The sequence below is a fragment of the Scleropages formosus genome, chromosome 17, assembly GCF_900964775.1.
Source record: "Scleropages formosus chromosome 17, fSclFor1.1, whole genome shotgun sequence".
Taxonomy (NCBI): Eukaryota; Metazoa; Chordata; class Actinopteri; order Osteoglossiformes; family Osteoglossidae; genus Scleropages; species Scleropages formosus.
In genome coordinates, this window is record NC_041822.1 from 5,655,735 (window position 1) to 5,675,204 (window position 19,470).

General features: G+C 42.9%; 2 long non-coding RNA genes across 2 annotated transcripts; one reads left to right on the forward strand and one right to left on the reverse strand.

Annotated features, from left to right (window-relative positions):
- Positions 1-1,364: 1,364 nt before the first annotated feature.
- LOC108938605 (uncharacterized) lies at positions 1,365-8,512 on the forward strand. The gene is made up of 3 exons (XR_001966444.1): positions 1,365-1,451; positions 1,849-1,929; positions 8,186-8,512. It is a non-coding gene; the product is annotated as an uncharacterized LOC108938605 (long non-coding RNA).
- Positions 8,513-15,380: 6,868 nt separating this feature from the next.
- LOC114912473 (uncharacterized) lies at positions 15,381-19,347 on the reverse strand. Its single transcript, XR_003798292.1, has 3 exons — positions 19,178-19,347; positions 18,331-19,062; positions 15,381-18,203 (listed from the first exon to the last, which is right to left on the reverse strand). It is a non-coding gene; the product is annotated as an uncharacterized LOC114912473 (long non-coding RNA).
- Between the last annotated feature and the right edge of the window lie 123 nt (positions 19,348-19,470).

The following is a 19,470-nucleotide window of genomic DNA, read 5'->3' on the forward strand; positions in this document are numbered from 1 at the left end:
AAGAAATTCATAGGATGGTGTTTTGAGGAAACCCTGATGAATGTGTCATAAATTACAGTTCTTATTATTTACTATTACTGGTATTATTACTTTGCAGAGATCAATACAAAAGGGGATTTTTACAAGCAGGGTGATTACAGAAGAGTGATTATTATGTTCTCAAGAGAAAAGAGGCAAAAAACATGAAAAGGGTTTTGGGAGCTTCTTGCTTTTATTTTGTTCCGCTTGTTAAGCATTCTTAGTTGTTATGAATACATAAATACTTACTTGGATTCTTAGCATGGTGGAATCTGAAATGCCAGTGTTCACAAATAGCCCCATTGAAGTTTTAACCCATGATCCTGAGACAAACATGTTATAATAATTTTACAACTAACTCATAATGCATATTTACATGTTTTTTTGCTTTTGTAGTTTTCTTTTTCCTCAGCTGCTAATAAATTGCTCCGCTGTTTTGTGTGATGTGCTCTATTTTAAAAGCACCCTCTACTACTGAAGAATTCAAACATGGCCAAGTTTTCCTCTTCATTAGCGTTTTCAGCGGTTGACTTCATTAACACTGGTACTTTTTTCATTTACGCCGTGCCTTATTTTATTGTTTTCATTACCATAAATTATGTGTAAGTTTACTGAGGTGGTCCCATTAGAAAGGTTACCCCCCCCAGTAGTTACAAGGTGAGAAAAATAGATTAAGATCAATGTCCTACTGAAAAAGTCCCTATCATGCTGTCCACAATCAGCTTGGAGACACAAGCAGCCCTAACCATCGTAGCCTTGAAGAAATTTCCCCCTTACAACCTCATAGATTTAAGGTAAATGATGCCCTAAACTCAGCTTTTCAGTGCATTTGCCTCAAGTCACAGTCTGATCTGAAACATCCAGGTGACTTTCCAAACCTTCCCAACCTCCGTTCAGCAGTTCGTTGCCACTTCTATAAGTCAGCTGCAGCATCACTATACAGAAGCCTAATAGCAGTAATGGACCTAACGGTCACATCTTCTCTTGGGACATAAGGCCTGTAAGAAAGTTTCATTTCTGACAGATTTACAGTGAATGCAGGTTTATTATTTAACTTTCGCTATTTGACAAGAGCTGTGATTTAGCACCAGTAAGAGAAGAGTTATTGCTCTCCCAGACAATCTGCTCGTCCAGAATGGTAGAGACTTAATTCACTTGGAGAACATCTAGTTAGTCAGTCGCTTGGTCTGTAATCACAAATGCTGCCAGGAATTATATGAGTGATGAACTGTAATAAAAGCACTTACTTTTCCCACTCTCTCCTTTAACTGTTATTGGCAGGCTTCTTCCTCCTGGGAGTCCTGGGCAGTAGAGCACAATGTGGACAAAAAGCACTTCATCAGACTTAGACGCAGAGGTGTAGCCAGGATCCGGGTCCACCCAGACAAGCACGCTGGACTGGAACATTTCGAGCTTCTACATACTCAAATACTGTAAGCGGTGCACTGACAAATTTTCACACGTTCAGACACACCTGGCTGTGCGGTACGTGCGATGTCTTGGTCGAAGGGACAGCAGAGAGTTTATACCTTCGCTTCTGTCACATTGGTTCAGTGCGATTGTTTCAGCCCCAGCCAACATAACAGCACTGTTGTTACACCTTCTTTCTTTGGCCATTTTGTTTTCATTAATACAGTACAATTTCTGAACAGCTCTGACGGTGCTTGTAACAAATAACGCACGATGACCTTGGAAAGAAGAAACACGTTTGAGCAAGTTCAACAAATTCGCCGCACTTGCCATTCGTTCAACTGTTGGAATTACTTACGTCTTTATTTCAGCATTTTACACGTTTTTTGCAAACCTTACAAACATACCTCTGTTCTCTAGAACCTCTATAACACGAGGACTTACTGCAGACAGATGAAAGGCAGAGACCCTCCCAACAGGCCTTCTGTGATTGCTTCAAATGTAAGTGGAAAATATATTATATAACAAACTTTCGGTGCATTCTCACACAGAGCAGACCTTTGTAACATAGATTAACTGTGGAACAAGCAAACAACATATGTTAGCTGTGAAAATATTTGCAAGCTAAATTTAATGATGACAAGAAGAGAGACATCTGCTGTCTAAAAGAAACAGATCTGCAGCTCCGCTGACTTCTCCGATGGCCGCAGACAGCGCGCGCGCGTGTGTGTGTGTGTGTGTGTGTGTGTGTGTGTGTGTGTGTGTGTGTGTGTGTGTGTGTGTGTGTTAGAGAGAGCAGTGCTCCTTCCTGCACATACCCTTGCACCACTAACACTGCTGGAATTGCTCTCTAGTGTTCAGGGGTAGCATTTACACTGCAGCACTGAGGACCTTTGCTAAATACTCCTTTCGGCGAACAAGAACATTTCATTTCACGTAACGCACCGAGCAAGAAACGTGAGAAAAGCAGGAGCTTATCCACTGTTTGGCCTATTGTGCCATCTGAATACTGAACACAGAGCCTCAGCATCCCACGCCTGGGGGAGGCCATTTACATGATTATCTTGCATATCAGTTTTATCCGTTTACTGCTGTTGTTGTTTGCTCGAACAGTTCATTAACAAGTTGCATGGCTTTATAAACTAAGTTTGTTCATTCCCTTAATATTTGTCCCAAATGCTTTGAAGAAGGTGTAACAGTGATGTGTGTCGCTCGCTGCTTTGCTTGGGGTCTCAACTGGCAAGAAACCGCGATTATACTTCTCATTTTCATGGTCATCGGCGATGCAGAATCGGTCCCCGGTTTGTTTTCTGTCAATATTTGGCTTGTTGGCGTTTTATCTCATTTGTGTTTCCATTTGTATAGTGCTACACCTGATCACTAGGAGTTTTATGTTTTATGCCATTGGCAGTATGGCCACCGTAGTGTTTTCTGCGATGTGTTTTCATTGTGCAGACTGACCTGAAGCTCATTTCTGGCAAGATTGCTTCTTTTGAGCTAATATGTGCTCATGTCCTACATTGTTGAATTAAATGTTGAGGAATATTTTTAAATGTCTTTGATGGGACACTTGTATTTACTGCAGTTACATTCTACTGTTCATTTATAATCTGCATTTCAGTCGAGTAACCACACAACCTACAGAATCCCCATTCGGAGAAACACACAAGACACTGAATGGAAAAAAATGTACAATATTCAATTCTTCTGTATTGTTCATGTACAAAAGGTTTATTGATACATGCGCTCATAACAGTTACACAATAGTCAACTTGCAAACTGACTAGTCTATTGATACTGCTGTGTTTTATTGTACAGATGTTGATTTGGCATGAGCCCATTATGCTATAAATCTCACCAGACAGCTGCAGCTTGATATATTGCTTCAGTCTGAATGATGGAAAAACACAGATGTCAAAAAAGAGATGAGTGTGTACCTAGACACACAGTACAGAAGATGGCTTGTTTGACAGAATCTGGCCAGTTTATTAACAGGAACATATTTCATGAGCTGATATAGCTTTTTAATGTCATATCAAAATAAGAGTATTAATGTGTCACGTGGAGGAGAAATCTGTCTAAAACAAAATGAATCCTGCCCTCGGATGTTATCGCGGCATGATGTATTGCTGCAAAGTCACAATTATAGATACTGATGTTTTGGTAGTGGTTAACTAACTGACCATTGTAGAGGTCAGAATGGTTCAAATACCCAATTTCTTAGCTAAACAGACATCATTATGGCAGAAGGGACTGTATAAAACACATTGGCATTCCAAGGTCACCCAGAGAAAGTTTGTGTTTTTAATGAGTTGACAAGTTATCATGCTGTGCAGTGTGTTATAGTGTTTTATTTGATTTCTCAGTCTGATTGCTACCGGAGATGGTCATCTGTGCTTTAGCAAAGAAGTATCGCATTTTACACAAATTAAAATATGCTGCAATGTGGTTAACTTTATTAGAGCTATTATTTAGTGCTGTCTAATGTTTTGGTTTGTTGTTTAGGCAAATTTGGTCATGTAACAGTTCACAGATGTGTCTTGTGAAAACAGGATTGCAGGAACACAATCCTTCTACCTTTGAGACAGTATCGAGCGAATAATTATTAAGTAAATTATTTGAGTCGTTTTTGTCGTCAGGGATGTTGCGCCCTAAGATAGAGCTGAGTTATGAGATTTCAGCTTCACAAAGAGGTGCATTTAATATCACTGGTTTGGTGAAAGAGGCACACGGAAAATAGCAATATTAGAGTAAAGAATTTAATACAGGAGCTTTTAAACCACATTTTCATCTTTGTTCAAGTATTGTAGCTCTTCCAGAAAAAACAAATCCAACACACATATCAGGATGTTTTCATGTGGCTGAACCCCTTACAGGGCCAACCAGGCTCATTTACAAGCAGCTTAATGTCAGAGGCAGGAAAATCAGAAAGGAGTGAACTGTTTGACAATTTGAAGTATGCAGGAACTTCCTGAGTTTGCAAATTACTGTTAGTATGTTTGCATGCACTGCAAATATAATTTCTTCCTTGATACAGTTGCCTGGTGCATATTTGTCACAGAAAGAGCATGGCTCTTGAAGTTTTTCAATTGTGTCAGACTCCCCTCCGGCATAAATCACGATGATCTGAATGCTCTGCTTCCTCATGGTGTTCCACACTATTCCCGGTATCTTATTTAAATATTATTGTAAAATAATGGTGTCAGAGAAAGTGATACAAAGTTATAAATAACAGAAGAGGGACCAAAATTAAGTAATACCCTATAAATACCAAAAAGGAAATAAAACATTTTTTTCAAACTGAAAGCTTAAAAATATCCAGTGAAATGCAAACAGAAATTGGAGTATGCAGTTATTCTAAATAATAAAGAAATGTAAATCTCCAGTTTATTATGTATGGTAATTTAATTTAGTGGTTCTTTCATGGAAAGGGGTTGCATCTTTTCGTATTTCCATCGCTCATTACTGCAGATGATCAAAAATGAATAGTATATTACCAAAATAGCAATATCATGATGGGATCTGCAAACAAGAAATGTTACACTGTATAAAAAAAGAAAAGCTTGAAGAGAAAAACCTTTTAATCTGTACCAAAAGCATACAGTGGTGATTCTGCATGACAAGGTGATTGATATCAGCAGGGGCCGAATTTACAGAAGACGACAGGATCCGAAAAAGAAAGTGTTTTCTTCCCTTCCGTGCTCTTATCCATGCTCATAAATCACAGCGGGATGCATAAATCCAGTGCTCTCCTTTTCGCTGCAGCATAAGCAGTTCTGCTATGACCTTCGCATTTGGCATTGGTCTCCATTGTTAAATGCAACTTTGACCTTACTGACCTTGGATATTCATATTTAATAACCACTAAAGGCTGGCAGTGCTTAAAACAATGCACAAATGCATACTCTATGCACTTGGATGAGGAGTATGCCATTATCATGGTATTTACTGAAAGAAACCCATCCGCTGCTGTATTTAGAACAATAAATTAAAATTGTAATTGGGTAAGGAATTTGGAACGAGCACCGTTTCAGTGCTGTAAAGAACGTGGTTCGAGTCCACAGCTTGCGCCATTACCAAAGCGCAGCGCTGGATGCAATCGGATGACCATCCTAACCTTTGACTTTGGCCTGCAGTTTAAAGATTTTGCTCTTTGCCCTTCCCCTTTGACCTGTCTGAAGTATACCTTTATAATTGCCGCTGTGGCCATCAAACACACATATGTGGAAACTACAAAGGAGAGGGCAAAAATCTGCCCAGTAACCTTTTGCCCTTTGCTCACATATTGGAACAGATGCTTCTGCTGGGTGTGTTAATTTCCCTACAATTCTATACTGTATTAGTCTGCATGTCGGAATTATTGATGGGCCCTGCAAATATTTTATAGGTTACCCGTGACCTTTGGCACACGCCGACCAAAAATCCCCAAACAGGATTAATCGGCCATTACTAGAGGTGTTTAGACTAAAAGAAATAGATCATAACTTGACCAAATATCAGAATATACAAATTGCTTCAGCAAATTTGCAGCAGCTATAATTTGTTATCCCACCAGCCTGAGCCGTAAGTGTAAGGAAGTATTTCCCATATTTCCTGTTCCTCCATATTTTTGCTTGTTTTTTTTCTTCAAGTTGCTTTTTTAGAATACGCTTAGCTTTAAAACTTCAGCTTTTTTTCTGGATCTACTGATCAATATTTTCCTCCCTCCTGCTGTATATTGAATTTAAAATCTATAACTTTAAATGGCTTACCTGACCACCTTGCCAGAGCATTTATTGTTCTTTAAATCTGATGATAAAATACTTGAGAGAAAATTAAGACCTTAACACACAACTAATATTTTCGCAAAAATGAAGCAGTGATTAGTAAAGAATTAAGCAGTGTTTAAAATCTGCTGTCTTACCTGTAGTAATTTAATGTATAGCCAACCTTCTATTTGTTTTATGCTTCCGATCCTTTGTTCAGCACTCTGTGCCACTGTGTGAAAAGAGCACTCCATAAAAACAAATTGAATTCAATTGAATAGAATTGAATTGAATTACCTGGTTATTTAGTTTAGCAACATAGGAGCATCCTTGTTTTTGCTAATGAAATAGATATCTCTTTCACGGCGCTATACGGTGGCGTGTTGCACAGAGAAGTTTGACTCTTTAGTTGTACTTATTCCCGAACCTTCAGCATAAATTTAAGCAAATAATTCATGCAAAAATTAATGTATAGGAAAAGTGTTTATGTATACGTAAAATAAATAGCAAAATCGTACTTGGTTAGGAAAGTAAGGCCCTTCAGAAAAAGAAATGGTCGCACACACTGAAGCACCAGCAATTAAGATAAACCCGACCACAGCTGGACAATTACCTGACAACTAACCTTTTCCAGGGGCTCTTAGGAAAAGGACCTCTGAGAATAGATGTTCTCAGAGAAAACCATGCACTTCACAGAGGGAGATTGAAAAAATGACCAGTGTTGTGGCATGAAGCCTAATCTTCTGTGAATATTAGTTTTAAAGACCTCCTTCATGTCAGATTTGCAGGTTTGCGGGAGAGAAAGCTAGATTAAGTGGATAGAGCTCCTTGAGGGCGAAGCGCTGTTTGCACTTGTGACGGTATACCGCTGTCTTCTGAATCGTACCAGCTCTTCAAATGGTGGTAATTATTCGAAAATAATAAGACATTTCGGCATGTTTTGAAATAGCCCCCCGGCTAACTGCTATGTTATTTCCATGGGACCGTTGCAGCTTTTTTCTAGAAACATGATCCGTTTAATCTGAAAGACAAGGATCAGCACGTGCGTAAGATGATTATAGTGGTCAGCAGGAGTGATCAGCATGTGTCACTTTGATTTCGAATGGAGGGCAAACATGGTACAGCACACTTTCAGTGATCGGCTGCCAGTGCCTCTCAAACTAACACTAATTCCTTGCTATTAGAACCTCATGGGAGTTTTATGTGACTGTAACAGAGCATCAGATGTTCATGCAAGCAACGGGTCGCTCTTACCGGCGAGTTTCCGGGGCACCTTGCTGAAGCACAGCTCTGAACCTCACGCTCTGGATACACCCTAAGTCTGTGTAAACACGGTGGGTCATGTGACGCACTGCAATTCCATAACGTCTCGCCGCTTTGTACCATCACTTAACGCTTCAGTTTTCCCCCCCAAAATCCCATCATCCAATCCATACAGCAACACTACTTTTAAAATTGAGTTAATGTCTCAGACAGCACGTTAAGAATGACAGGGGGACGATTTCACACAATAAATCATCAAGTATCATGTCATGAGCATAATTGCCATCACTGAACAATGTGTGTTAGTTATAACATTTTATGTTGCACATGTGACTGGTACCATCAAAGAAGTGCAAGTACATATGAGGCAGATAAATGTATGCAGTTGCATTTCTACAGCTAAATATCCATTACGTGGCCCAGCGCGACGTCGCCATCACAGCAACAGATGGGCGAAGATTAAGAATCTGTTCTCAACTGTAAGCGGATCCTTTTACGCATCCGTGACTTACGGCTGCGTTTTACCATCGCTATTCGCTGTCTCTCAGATTATGCTCTTGTTGCTGTGGCCATCTCCTTGTGTTCATAAGAGAGTCTCAGTTATTTGGTGCTATTTTTATAAGAGTGGTTTGATTTGTCTTAGGCTATTATCGTCTATTATGGCTGCAAGTCTCCTGGAAAGGTGGGAAGCAGCAAATGCTGGCATTCTGCCTAAAGAGAAATCAATGAAACAAATTAATTCTTCGCAGGCGGCAATGACACAGTAATCCATCATTCAGCCCTTCTTTTACACACCAAATCAAGAGCCGGCAGGGAGAGGGGCCCCGGGGACGGAGCAGACAAGAGCACAAACCAACAGCGGTGCAACGGCGGAATCAGCTGATTCGGAAGGGATCTATTACAGCCGAGTGTCTTGAGGAGAGACATTAAACAAAAAGCTCTGTTACCAGAGAGACCTTCACCTGTTGCTTCCCTTCCCGAAAGGAAGACAAACATGGAGACCGGTAATATTTAAAATCCAGAGGTTGTTGGTTGTTTATTTATGATTCCCATCACTAACAGTGACTCATGCTGGCTCGCAGCTGTGCCAATAAAGTAATGAAATTCAGCGAAGCTCTTCAAAGTTTCCTTTCGCCCAGCAAATCCACTCGGTGTCGCCTGCTAATGCTGCTGCTGTTAAAGCGTTGTGTAGAACTAAGGACGCTCGTTTATGAGTTTTTCCAGTTCGAAACAATCCACGGTGTTCTTCATCGAGCGCTCCTTGTCACTCGCTGACCGAAACACAGTTACCCGTGAATGCGAAAGGTTTCGTTCAGGTTAGTCCATCCGTCAGGTCTAACGTGGGACCAAATGCAAGCGGCACGTGATTTCCTTCGAGATGCGTTCCCTTTTAAGGGCTGCGGCGAGGCAGAAGAAGCCGCGCGTTGTTTCGGCAACGACCGGCAAGCATGATAATATGGGATGTTTATTCAAATCTTTATTTGAGATGCACTCCCTAAAAAATATTGGTGAAAAAATGAAAATGCACGCTCTGCTCGTTATTGCTGTTTCAGCATCCTTCTTGTGGGATGTGCTCTTCTGTCAGCTCCTCTACCTGAACAGCGAGCTGCCGTGCCGATGTTTCCCCACGGCGACGGCGCGCGTTCTTAAAAACTTAATGAACAGGCAACCCAGCCGAGGGAGTGGGATCTTTCTGTGGGAGGCCATAAATAAGTAATGCCAAACCATGAGACGGTGGGCACCATTACTTGCCTTGTTATTCTAATGGGAGGTGCCACTTACCTTATAACTACTTGTCTCCACCGTGTGAAATATGAATTGCCGTGCAAGGGTGGCATGGGCTGCAGGCCTCGGTGCTGCTGCGGGCTGAATTGCTGAGGAGGGTGGCGGCGAGGGGTGGGGCGGGGCGCTGGTGCTCGGCTAAGTGACTGATCAGGTCCCTTCTGTAAACAGCCCCGGCATGTTTCTCGTCTTAGAAGTCACTCCCTAAAAACGTTCCCCGTTGCACGCGGCGGAGGGTGGAACTGATGTTCTCATGTTTCACAGTGCTGTCCTCCTTACACAAGGCCTCTGAAACGAGCGCTGCTCCTCGGAGCATTAAATTAAAGTTGCTCCATAACACTCGCATTTGTCTAATCTAATGTTTTGGAAGCAAACAGATCTCCGCAGTTCCCTGGAGAGGCATGTCTAAGGATGACAAGTAAACCCCCTACTCCCCTTAGGGTGAGAAGGTAAATGTGGGGGGGGTGGGGGCTGGGGGGGGGGTTTAATGTCCTGTCCAAGAGTTTGTCTGCCAAGCTTGACCTAAGCTCTGAGGCCTCGGGTCGGGGTGGATACTCTGGCAAAGGAAACGCACAGAAGCCCGTGGCGGAGAGCTGGAGGGACCCGAAGGAGTTCCGCAAGCCCCGAGTGCGTGCCCTGGCAGCCGGGCCTTTGCGGCAGGGTGGGAACGGTAGGGCTGGAGCTCATGCCGACTGGCGGTCCGACGCGTACGCACGGGGAAATCGGCGTGTCGGTACCATCCCCGGCAATGCGGGGAAAACGAGTCCGAAGAAGCGGATTTTAAAAAAACGCTGCACCATCTCACATTCGGTGCACTACCATCTCGCCTCAACTCATAGGTGCGTTCGGTGTTAGAAATGCAGAAACCTGTTTATTCCGTGTTTCGTGAGGCATAAGCACAGTACTCTTCATTAACATGTATTTTATTTTCACCTTAGTCATAGCAAAAATGCACAACTTCTTGTTGAAAACAGACCAACTACAGTTAAATAATTTAACATCTCAGTCCAGTATTCTTCCTCTTACCTTCACTTGCAAACCATATGAGGCAACTGCACATTAAGTTATTAGTGAATATTGTGGCATTTATGCAAGAAGGAAAGATTTGTAAGAACCTTTATTTAAAAAATAGTAACACAGATCTTTAAGAGCCATTTTATTGCAGCGTATTGGAATGAAAAGAATATCAGGAACGCAGGTTTGATACTTACTGTCGGGAGAACATACAAAGCAACGTTCATTAAAGGAAAACTCAGACATAAAGGCCACCGAAATGACCGGTTTCTGTTCGAAACTAGAAAAGTGATCACAGAGAACACAATGCAGGGAGAAAACGGATACGTCACCGTAGAAACATACGAAACGCAAAGAAAGAGCCTGCTGTTGCATGGACACGACCTCTGCGCTGTCACTCGCAGACGACAACATGTCGCGCAACTTCCGGCTATGTCAAACGAAAGCACCGATGCAGGAGCAATTGCGCACTGATCCGGTCATTTCCACTTTTATCACCACGGTAATACTAATGACATATTTACTGACAAAGATTCATTGCAATGAAAACTTCTGTTACATACATGAACTCGCAGAGTTATATTCTGAAAGAACAGTTTGTAATGCATCAGGAGCTGTAAATCTGTTGTTTCTTCTCAATCTGGATTTTTATGTATACCATATAGTGAATTCAAAGAAATCATATTCACTGCACAGCTCATTACTAAAAAATATTGCATCACATACATTCTGTGATTCAAACTGTGGAAATTTGTCTGCAGTGCACATAAGTGTGTTAATTTGGGTTGAAAACAGACCATTATGATTATGTTTTTATGCACTATAATGTACTGGGTCAGACCAGACTGTCCATTTGCAAAATAGGTAACTGACTAAATGATAAAATGGCTAATTGTCTAAAGGATAAAATGTTCTAATTTGTCAGGCAATAATTTAAGTATGAAATAATGTCATTTTACAGTACAATGTTTAGTTCCTGTCATACTGAGAAGGCGTTAAAGTATTCAGTTAGTTAACTGAAACTATGATAATGGGGAAGATGTTCCACTCATATATGATGTATAACATAATGTGTATAATAAGTATACAATAAAACTGTATTCAGATCTTAAACACACTGCAAAAAAAAAAAACATCTCAGGAACTCACCGTAAGGTATATGCTCTTTATAGTCCTGGAAAGATATGAAAATAAAATTTCCAGATGTAAATAAACAAGTACAGATAATTCATATTGTATTAATACTGTCAAAATGGACAAAAAAGATGACAGTTCTCTTTTTTACAGATTTAATATATATATATCCACCATAGTGTTATTTTTAAAAAATGTATTATAAAATTTGTGTTTCAAAGCTCCAGCAAAATGTATCTGCATTTCCAGTTAAATGCAAGTTAGCTTAACTATTTTTTATTCCTAACTGAATACACTCTTTATTATATAAAACTGTCTTGTCTCTCAAAATATGAGCGAGAAGGACTGGCCTTTCACTGCTGTAACACTTGACGCCAATGACAGAGCTGAAAAATGTCACCGTGGCTCCTTTAAGCCTCTCCAGGTACAGTACAGATCTCAAAGGTTAATTATTTAGCCCAGTGCAACAGAAAGTTTCTCTTCCGAAAAGCTGCCGCTCTTCCCTAAAACAATGCGGAGAGCAACGTACGTACAAATATTGTCGTTAAACACGTACAGGAGAAAATCTGATTTATGTCATTTCTTACACCACGATGAAGATATGCCTAACGAAAATGCTGCCTTTTATTAATCAAATTTTTTTTTTTCCAGTTCAGCAAACAGGTGTGTTTGCTGCTTAACAATGCAGAATCGAGACGAAAAGAGGCCGACTTTAATCACACACTCAAAAATAAAAATACAGGTATGTTTGTAGTCATAGTGCCCTCAAGTCTGCATGAACTTCATCTTTTCTGTCTAAAAACTGTATGAGGTACATCTAACACAACAGACTTAACAGCACTTCTTACTTTCCACCACCCTGTACTCCCACTTGTTCTTTTTTTTTTTCTAGAAATATTTTACACTGTTGCTTGGTTGTGGGTTGAAAAAGTCAATCTCTGCTCTAAATAAATTAATAAAATAGGTTAGAGCATATCAAGTCACAGCCTGTGAGAAAATGACTGAGATGTACGTCGTTTTGAATAAATGTAAATGTAAAATATTTACAAACAGCATTTCGAGGCAATAATGCAGTAATAAGGACACGAGTGAGAAATCATGGCCACAACAAGTTTAACGTGACGTATATAAGCACCTGTATGGATTTATCGAAAACCACTTAGCGCACAAAATATTAGAGTGACTGTTTATTTGGAAAAGCTGGAAATAATAACTTTGCACAATGGATACGACGCATTGAATAACCGGAGCTGAGGTGGTATTATGAGCGTGGGCAATACTAGTTGTTGCGGTGATGGCGCTAGTCGTTATTTCTCTCCACCTAGAGAAGAGCGCCTCGATAAGGCCTCTCCCGCTTTCCTTGACAGATGCATTAACTAGATTTCATCTCGTCTAAGCCGTTGTGCCCTTCTCCGTTAGTTTGGGCACACAAGGCCAGGGATTCGGAGACACGCGGGCCGTTGATCTCCTAAGTCCTGATGGAGCGCAGCTGTTCCGGACGCCCAGCGCGAGAAGTTCTAACTCACCCGGCGAGTCGTACGGGGTTACACGTCGGACGCTGCGCTGCACTCGCTTCTCATGCAGAACATTTTTGTGCGGAATTAGTTCCGGTAGTTGTTCTGCTGTTACCCTCCATGCTGCTGTTTGACGCTCGTCTACGGAGGCTTTGGAGGAAGCCGTCGGCTTTGTTTACGTTCTCGACGGTCCTTGATGAAGACGATGCAAAACGGGGCAAGCAACCGGTACCCCACAACAGCAAGGGTGTGCAGGGGAGAACAGATCTGGTTTCGCGCAGACGCGGTTTGGTTTCTGGGCCTGAGCTGAGCTGAGATGTCAGCGGAGCCCTGCGGTGAAAGCACACGGGACCCCTTGTCCGAGCCTGTCGATGCCGCCTTAAAATAAAGTGCCTCCCCGCTTTTACTGGGGATTAAGGCAGAGTCAGCGTGACTACAGGTGAATTAAGGCGTACCTTAACAGGTACAGCAGAGGGGAAATTATTAAGCTGTTCATATAATATCATATATTACCATTTATTGAAATTGCTGCGCTTCTCAAGTTGCCTTCGGATATTTTGAAGGGAACGTTGTGAGACAAGGCCAATATAACCTGTTGTTAAGAAGTGCGTTGAGTGTATTGTTAGCCAAGAGAAGGGTCTATAGTTCTAGTGTGTGTGGGATGCTGAGCAACGTTTAGCTGACTGTACGTGCTCTGTGGTACTGCTCTAAGTGTGCGTGTGTGTGTGTGTGTGTGTGTGTGTGTGTTTTCAGTCTATGATCCTTTCGGTGAATGTGTAGGAAACAGTGAATTATGAGCAGATGTCATTGTCCTCTACAGCCGCCTCGTGCTCCTGGACGCCGGTTCGACAGAGATTCCCAATTAAACCCCCGCCGTGTGTTGATTTAGGGGAACAATTACGGCGACGAGACGTGAATTTACTCATTTATAACCACAACAAAAGAAATGCGCGCTGCTTCTTTACGGGGAAAACAACGCTGCAGTCTTTTTTTTTTTTTTTCTCCCCCCCCCCCTAATAAATGCCGAATATCCCACTAAACGGCCTTATTAAATACACTTCCGTTGAGTCTTATTTTCCTCACTTGTCTTTCTATTTTGGCTGCTATTTTAAAAGTTACTCATTGACACATTTTAGGAAAATATACTTATTTGTCCTTTCGCGTAACGACCGCGTGTGTAAATTAGGGAGCGCAAAACGCGCGGAATCTGTACGTTTTATAATAAAGCGCCATCAAACTGTTTAAAGTGCTGGTCTGAATTTAATTTAAATGTATATTATTTCAGCAGTTCCCTTAAATTTGTGTCTCTTTCGGGCAATGAAGTCACCTTAGGTTCAAGAACGTTTTCGGATATTTAGTCAATTAATTCACAATTTTTGAATTTTCAAATTGTCTCAAAACATAAGGACGAACTTTAATTTTATATCAAAGAAACCGGCAATATTTTCAAATACAGGTACTCGAGTACAGTAAAATTACACCAATTCATCGTACGCTTTACTTGGGATCATTGTTACTTATACTATTTCCCTATTTTTCACCCATCAGGATCACGGTGAATAAGTTTTCACATGATTGTACGAGTTAATGTTCTATTTACTGCTTTCTCCTTTATCATTTTTATTACGTGACACAATTTCTTACGCGGAGCTGCCCTTTTGAACGCGCCACTTTACCCTGTGTTTATTTATTCACATTTCGTATTATGTTGCCTGCGATCAGTTACATGATTTTATGTTGCCGACGCTCTATCAAACAACTTGGGCACGAAACCGTGTGCGCACTTTTTTGTGGTGGTGCGCGCGCGTGCGCGTGCGTGCGCGCGTGTGTGTGTGTGTGTGTGTGTGTGTGTGTGTGTGTGCGGTAGATGAATAAAGAAGTGCACAGGCGCATCACACAGTGAGGCCCTACTGTTCCAGCTGTAAAGGATTTATGATGTGTGTCTCCGAGGCCATCCCAGCTAATTAGGGAATATCCACTAAAAGGGTGATAGTTTTGTTAGCTATAAACACATTACCGACAGTGTAAAATGAGAGTCATTGAGAGGCAGTGGAAGCACTGGCTGAGTGCAGACCGTGTTCACTGAGCGCGGGAGTAGAGACGTAGGAGAGTAACGCGCTCCGCACTGACGGGCCTGCCGCCCTGGCTGCGCGCAAAAGTGGAGGAAGACGCACCGGTCGCCTCTTCCTTCGCGGCCGAGTCTGGAAAAGAGCCCCCTTTTCCATCAGATCTTCTCATCTCATCACATCCCATGCGAGGTTTCCGTTAAATGCGGTTAATCGGGGGCTCGTAGAACGTGATTACGCAGAAATGTGTGCGTGTTTCGGTACAACTGCTTCCATACCTGTCGCTTTTCTACTGAGCGCATTAAATAAATATTTAAGTGGGGGAAAAAAGTTTTTCAGCGCGCAAATTGAGCCAAATGTTCATAAATTGCTTTCATACAGCTTCCCGTTTATTATTATTAAGGTGGCTTATTCCGCTTTTTTTTTTATTTTTTTTAACCAATAACCATTACTAATGTTGTTTTTTATTGCCCTATTATTTAGAACCTCACAAAAAGTGTCAGGTATATTACTTGACAACAGTCTCTAATGTAGATGGAAAACAGCTTCTCTTTTTTTTTTTTACAAATTATTTTTATTTTATTCTCATCACAATGTCCGGCTTTAATTTGAAATGAACCGCGTTAAACGGAGCTAAACGGCCCTTTATGACGTGTCCATCACTTTGAAAGCGCGTATAACTTGGCACTGCTGCCGATGGTGCCTGGATAGAGAAATATGTATGCGGTGCGGTTTTATGTTCAAGATATTTCCCTCATTTCTCACGTTTAGCCTTTCCATTAAGGGCGATTAGATTATGTCTATTGAAAGCTGGTGATCCATTGAAAAATGGCAGCGGATGAAAGGCGATTTCAAGTGACCTTCTCGTCCCATTCACACCAGTGTGAGCCCCGAATGGCCAGGGATCAGGTCAGACAAAAGACCCCCCTCCTCTCTTTCAACTTGCTGGGACTCAAAAGCACGGGGACAAGAAACAAAACGTCCTAAACTGAGAGAGCGAAGCCAGGAGCACAGCGCAGCACAGCGCAGCACAGCGCAGCACAGCGCAGCACAGCGCAGCACAGCGCAGCACAGCGCAGCACAGCCTTCCTCCTGCCCGTCGCTTTCGCACCGTGCAACTCCGCTGCACACTTTGGAGCACAGCTCATCGTCTTGTTGCATCTGTCCAGTTGCAAGTGTGCTTCGGCTGTGCTTCGGCTGTGCTTCGCCTGTGCTTCGCGCGCACAATCCGACCACGTCCCACACACGATGCTCGGCGGCCCTCGCGACGCTCAACCGCAACTGTCACCGCGAGCTCACACACTATCGGCTGCAATTAGTCTCGTTCATTCATTGTTCGTGAATCACACACACCGGTGTTTTCGGTTTACCACAGCGCGGCCCCTCACTTTACCTGCGCCAACAACAGACAGGGCATACATGAGATGAGGCGGGCTTTGGCTCCGTTCCTTTGGGTAGAATTATTATAACAGTTTAGCAATTAGTAGGGGGATCGTTTTTGCATTCTCTCTTAATTCACTAATCGTACTCAGTCTGCTGAAAAACGCAAGGCCCCAAGCAGCGCGCAGACCTCTTTCCCGGGAAGGTGTTTCCTTGGCGCACAGGTAAAGGCACAGTGTGGCACAGGGCGGTAAACGCGCACATTCGACGCTCCCGCACATGATTACAAATTGTGCGCGAGCTGAAAGTGGCAGGCACGAGGGAGTGTAAAAACTGGGCGTCCGGGCCATTTTACCACCCCGTCGTACAACACTGAAAACGGAATCCTGTTTACTCAGGTGGCTCGACGGGGGGCCTTTAAAGTACTATGAAAAAAAAAGGTACAAAACACATAAGTTCATTTCACTGTAAATGATCGCTCGCCTCTAGATATATTTTAATTTTGTGTGGTGTTAATATTAAGCATGCAAACATTAAGTACAAAATTGCAGGCACGCACGCATTAAAAGACATAACTTATATGAAGTTAGTGTCGCATTATCACGTCTTTGAATATTCTTTTGATATCGCCGCATAATGGAGATGTCGCATAAAAACGGTGCGAAGAAGTGACGAAATCACGTGTGGGATATTAATGAATAATTTAAGGGCTTCGTTCGTTTCCTTCCATTTGCTACAAAGATCTCAAAGTGGCAACTGCGATTATAACGTGGTTTATGTAAAATGTTGGGGGGGGGCGGGTGATCGTGTGTTTTTTTTTTTTTTTTATTGTTATCGTTGCGTTTTCCTGAGCGTCTTTAACGGATGGAAATAAGTTTCGGGCAAAAAAAGACAAAAGAAAAAGACTAAAGTTGGGTTCACTCGAACACATCCAGACACTGTCAGCTCGCCCAGCATAGGGTTTGTGACACACGCGTCTGCCGTGTTTGCTCTTACCCTCAAATTTGCGTGGACACAGTAGAATGTCCTGCATTTATGTGTGAGTATTATTTTAATGCCGGCGTCGATGCGCACAGAAGACATTTAAACTAACGCACTGACTGCTTTCCCAAAAAAAAATCCCTGTGCGCCTGTGGAGCTGCATGGGCAGAGTCGATGGTGTAACAGTCCTTTTAATCCGTTGACACTATCTCTTAGACAAACAGGCTCCTATCGATCTTCTCATTACGTGATCAAACCACAAACAGGCTGGAGCAGGTGAGAACATCCACATTATTTGGGAAGGAAAGGGGGCTTTTCACCTCCTACACTGGAGCGCTCCAGTAATGACTCTTAATGAACTCTCTGCGACACTTCGGAGCGGAGGAGCCTTCGGGTTGACAAGCAAAGCCTATTAAACGCCCGTAATAATAACAGTCGTAATAATCATAATAGTTTTGCAAAGCATGCTTACACGGACACACGTCATGCAGAGAGAGAAGAGCTGCCGCGCACCGTCGCGTGCAGCACAAAAGAGAAGCTCTACTTGCCTCGTGGACGTAAGTGTGTGTGTGTGTGTGTGTGTGTGTGTGTGTGTCGTCGCAGGTTCTTCTGCGCTCGTCCTTCGGCGCTCCGGCGCTTCGGCGCTCATCTCCCGGTGCTGCTGCACTGAGCGCCGCCCGCGCTGTCCACTTTCCCCCGTTTGTGCCCGTTGTTTCCTGCAGAGGCTCGTCTGGTCTCGTCTCGCCTCGTCTCCCCTCCGCTCCGCTCCGCTCCCATTCGCCGTCCCCCCTCTCTCGTCTCTCTCCCTCTCTCAGCCTCCACGATGCGCGCAGTGAAATCTCCATGATACACTTACAGAACTTTCCTTTTGTCGCCTTTAATCTTATTCGTTTCACCTTTTTTTAGGGTGGGGGGGGGGGGGGACAAAAAGCAGAAGACATGAGCGCGGAGAGAGCATTTGGAGCGACTTGGGTGAGGAACTGTTGTAGTAATAAAAAAAAAAAAAAAAAGAAAAACACCCACCACTGCATTTACACGCAGGCTTTGAGCTCCTGGACATTTGCGCCCCATCCCATCGCGCTGCTTAACCTGAGCTGTTTAAACACAGATGAGCTGCACAAGTACTGCAAAGTACTGACCGCACGGACAGCACACATTTCGCCAAGAACGCGGTGATAGTTGTGCAGATGCTTTCAAACTTAAATTTGGAAGTTGGGAAAAATGAGAATGTGTGATTTCGCCTGCATTTTCTATTTTTGCTGCATTATTATGCAATCCAGTTAATGCACTTTGAGTCGTGCTGTTTTAGAACGCATGTATTCGTATAATAATAATTCTAACAATAATGATAAGAATAATAATTAATAATGGTGGTGGTAGTACAAGTGGAAACTGTTGGACTGTATGACAAGTGCCTGTTTGAAGGCGGTGGGCGATGCAGCGCTCCCCGTACCCTCTCCTGCACTTCCGCACTGTCCGCTAGGTGGCAGTGCGATCCAGACATTTCCAGTCTGAGAATCCGAAGCTTTCCTCTCATTACATTACAGCCGGTTTCGTAAAACGATTTAACAACTTCACGCGAAAATTGGAAATATTGTCATTAGAATTTCTTAAAAAAATACGCACCCATTTACGAATGCCGCGTAAAATGTCGGCGTGTGAGTCTCCGTCGAGGTAGTTTTCAGATACTTGCCACATACGATCGAGCGCGGATTCATGTGACGGGGAGACACGCCGGTTCAGACGCAGAACGTGCTGCGAATCACACACAAAACGAACATTTCTCGCGCGTTATCCAAAGGAATAGCTTGTAGTTACAGACGAACCGGCCGTAAACTTTGAGGGACACCGAGGACTCTTTTGGTTTTACCTCCGAACGTCGCCGTGTTTCACGTGCGTCGAGCTCGCCCGCGTTTTAGCGGCGCACGCCCTCGGCCATTCTCTCCGAGGTTTCTTCCTCTTTTTGTGACAATAGGCGACCCATGCTAATCAGGTTTTCAAAGTAAATAGCGGGCGCAGGGCGAGCTCCATGTAAATTGTCAATCCCCCCCCACCACCAGCGCCACCACCAACCCCCCCCCGCTTCCTCCAGTTCACCCCCACCCCCCTGCATCAGTAAGGTATCGGGGAGTCTAACCAATGGAGAGAGGGAGGCTTGGCTAA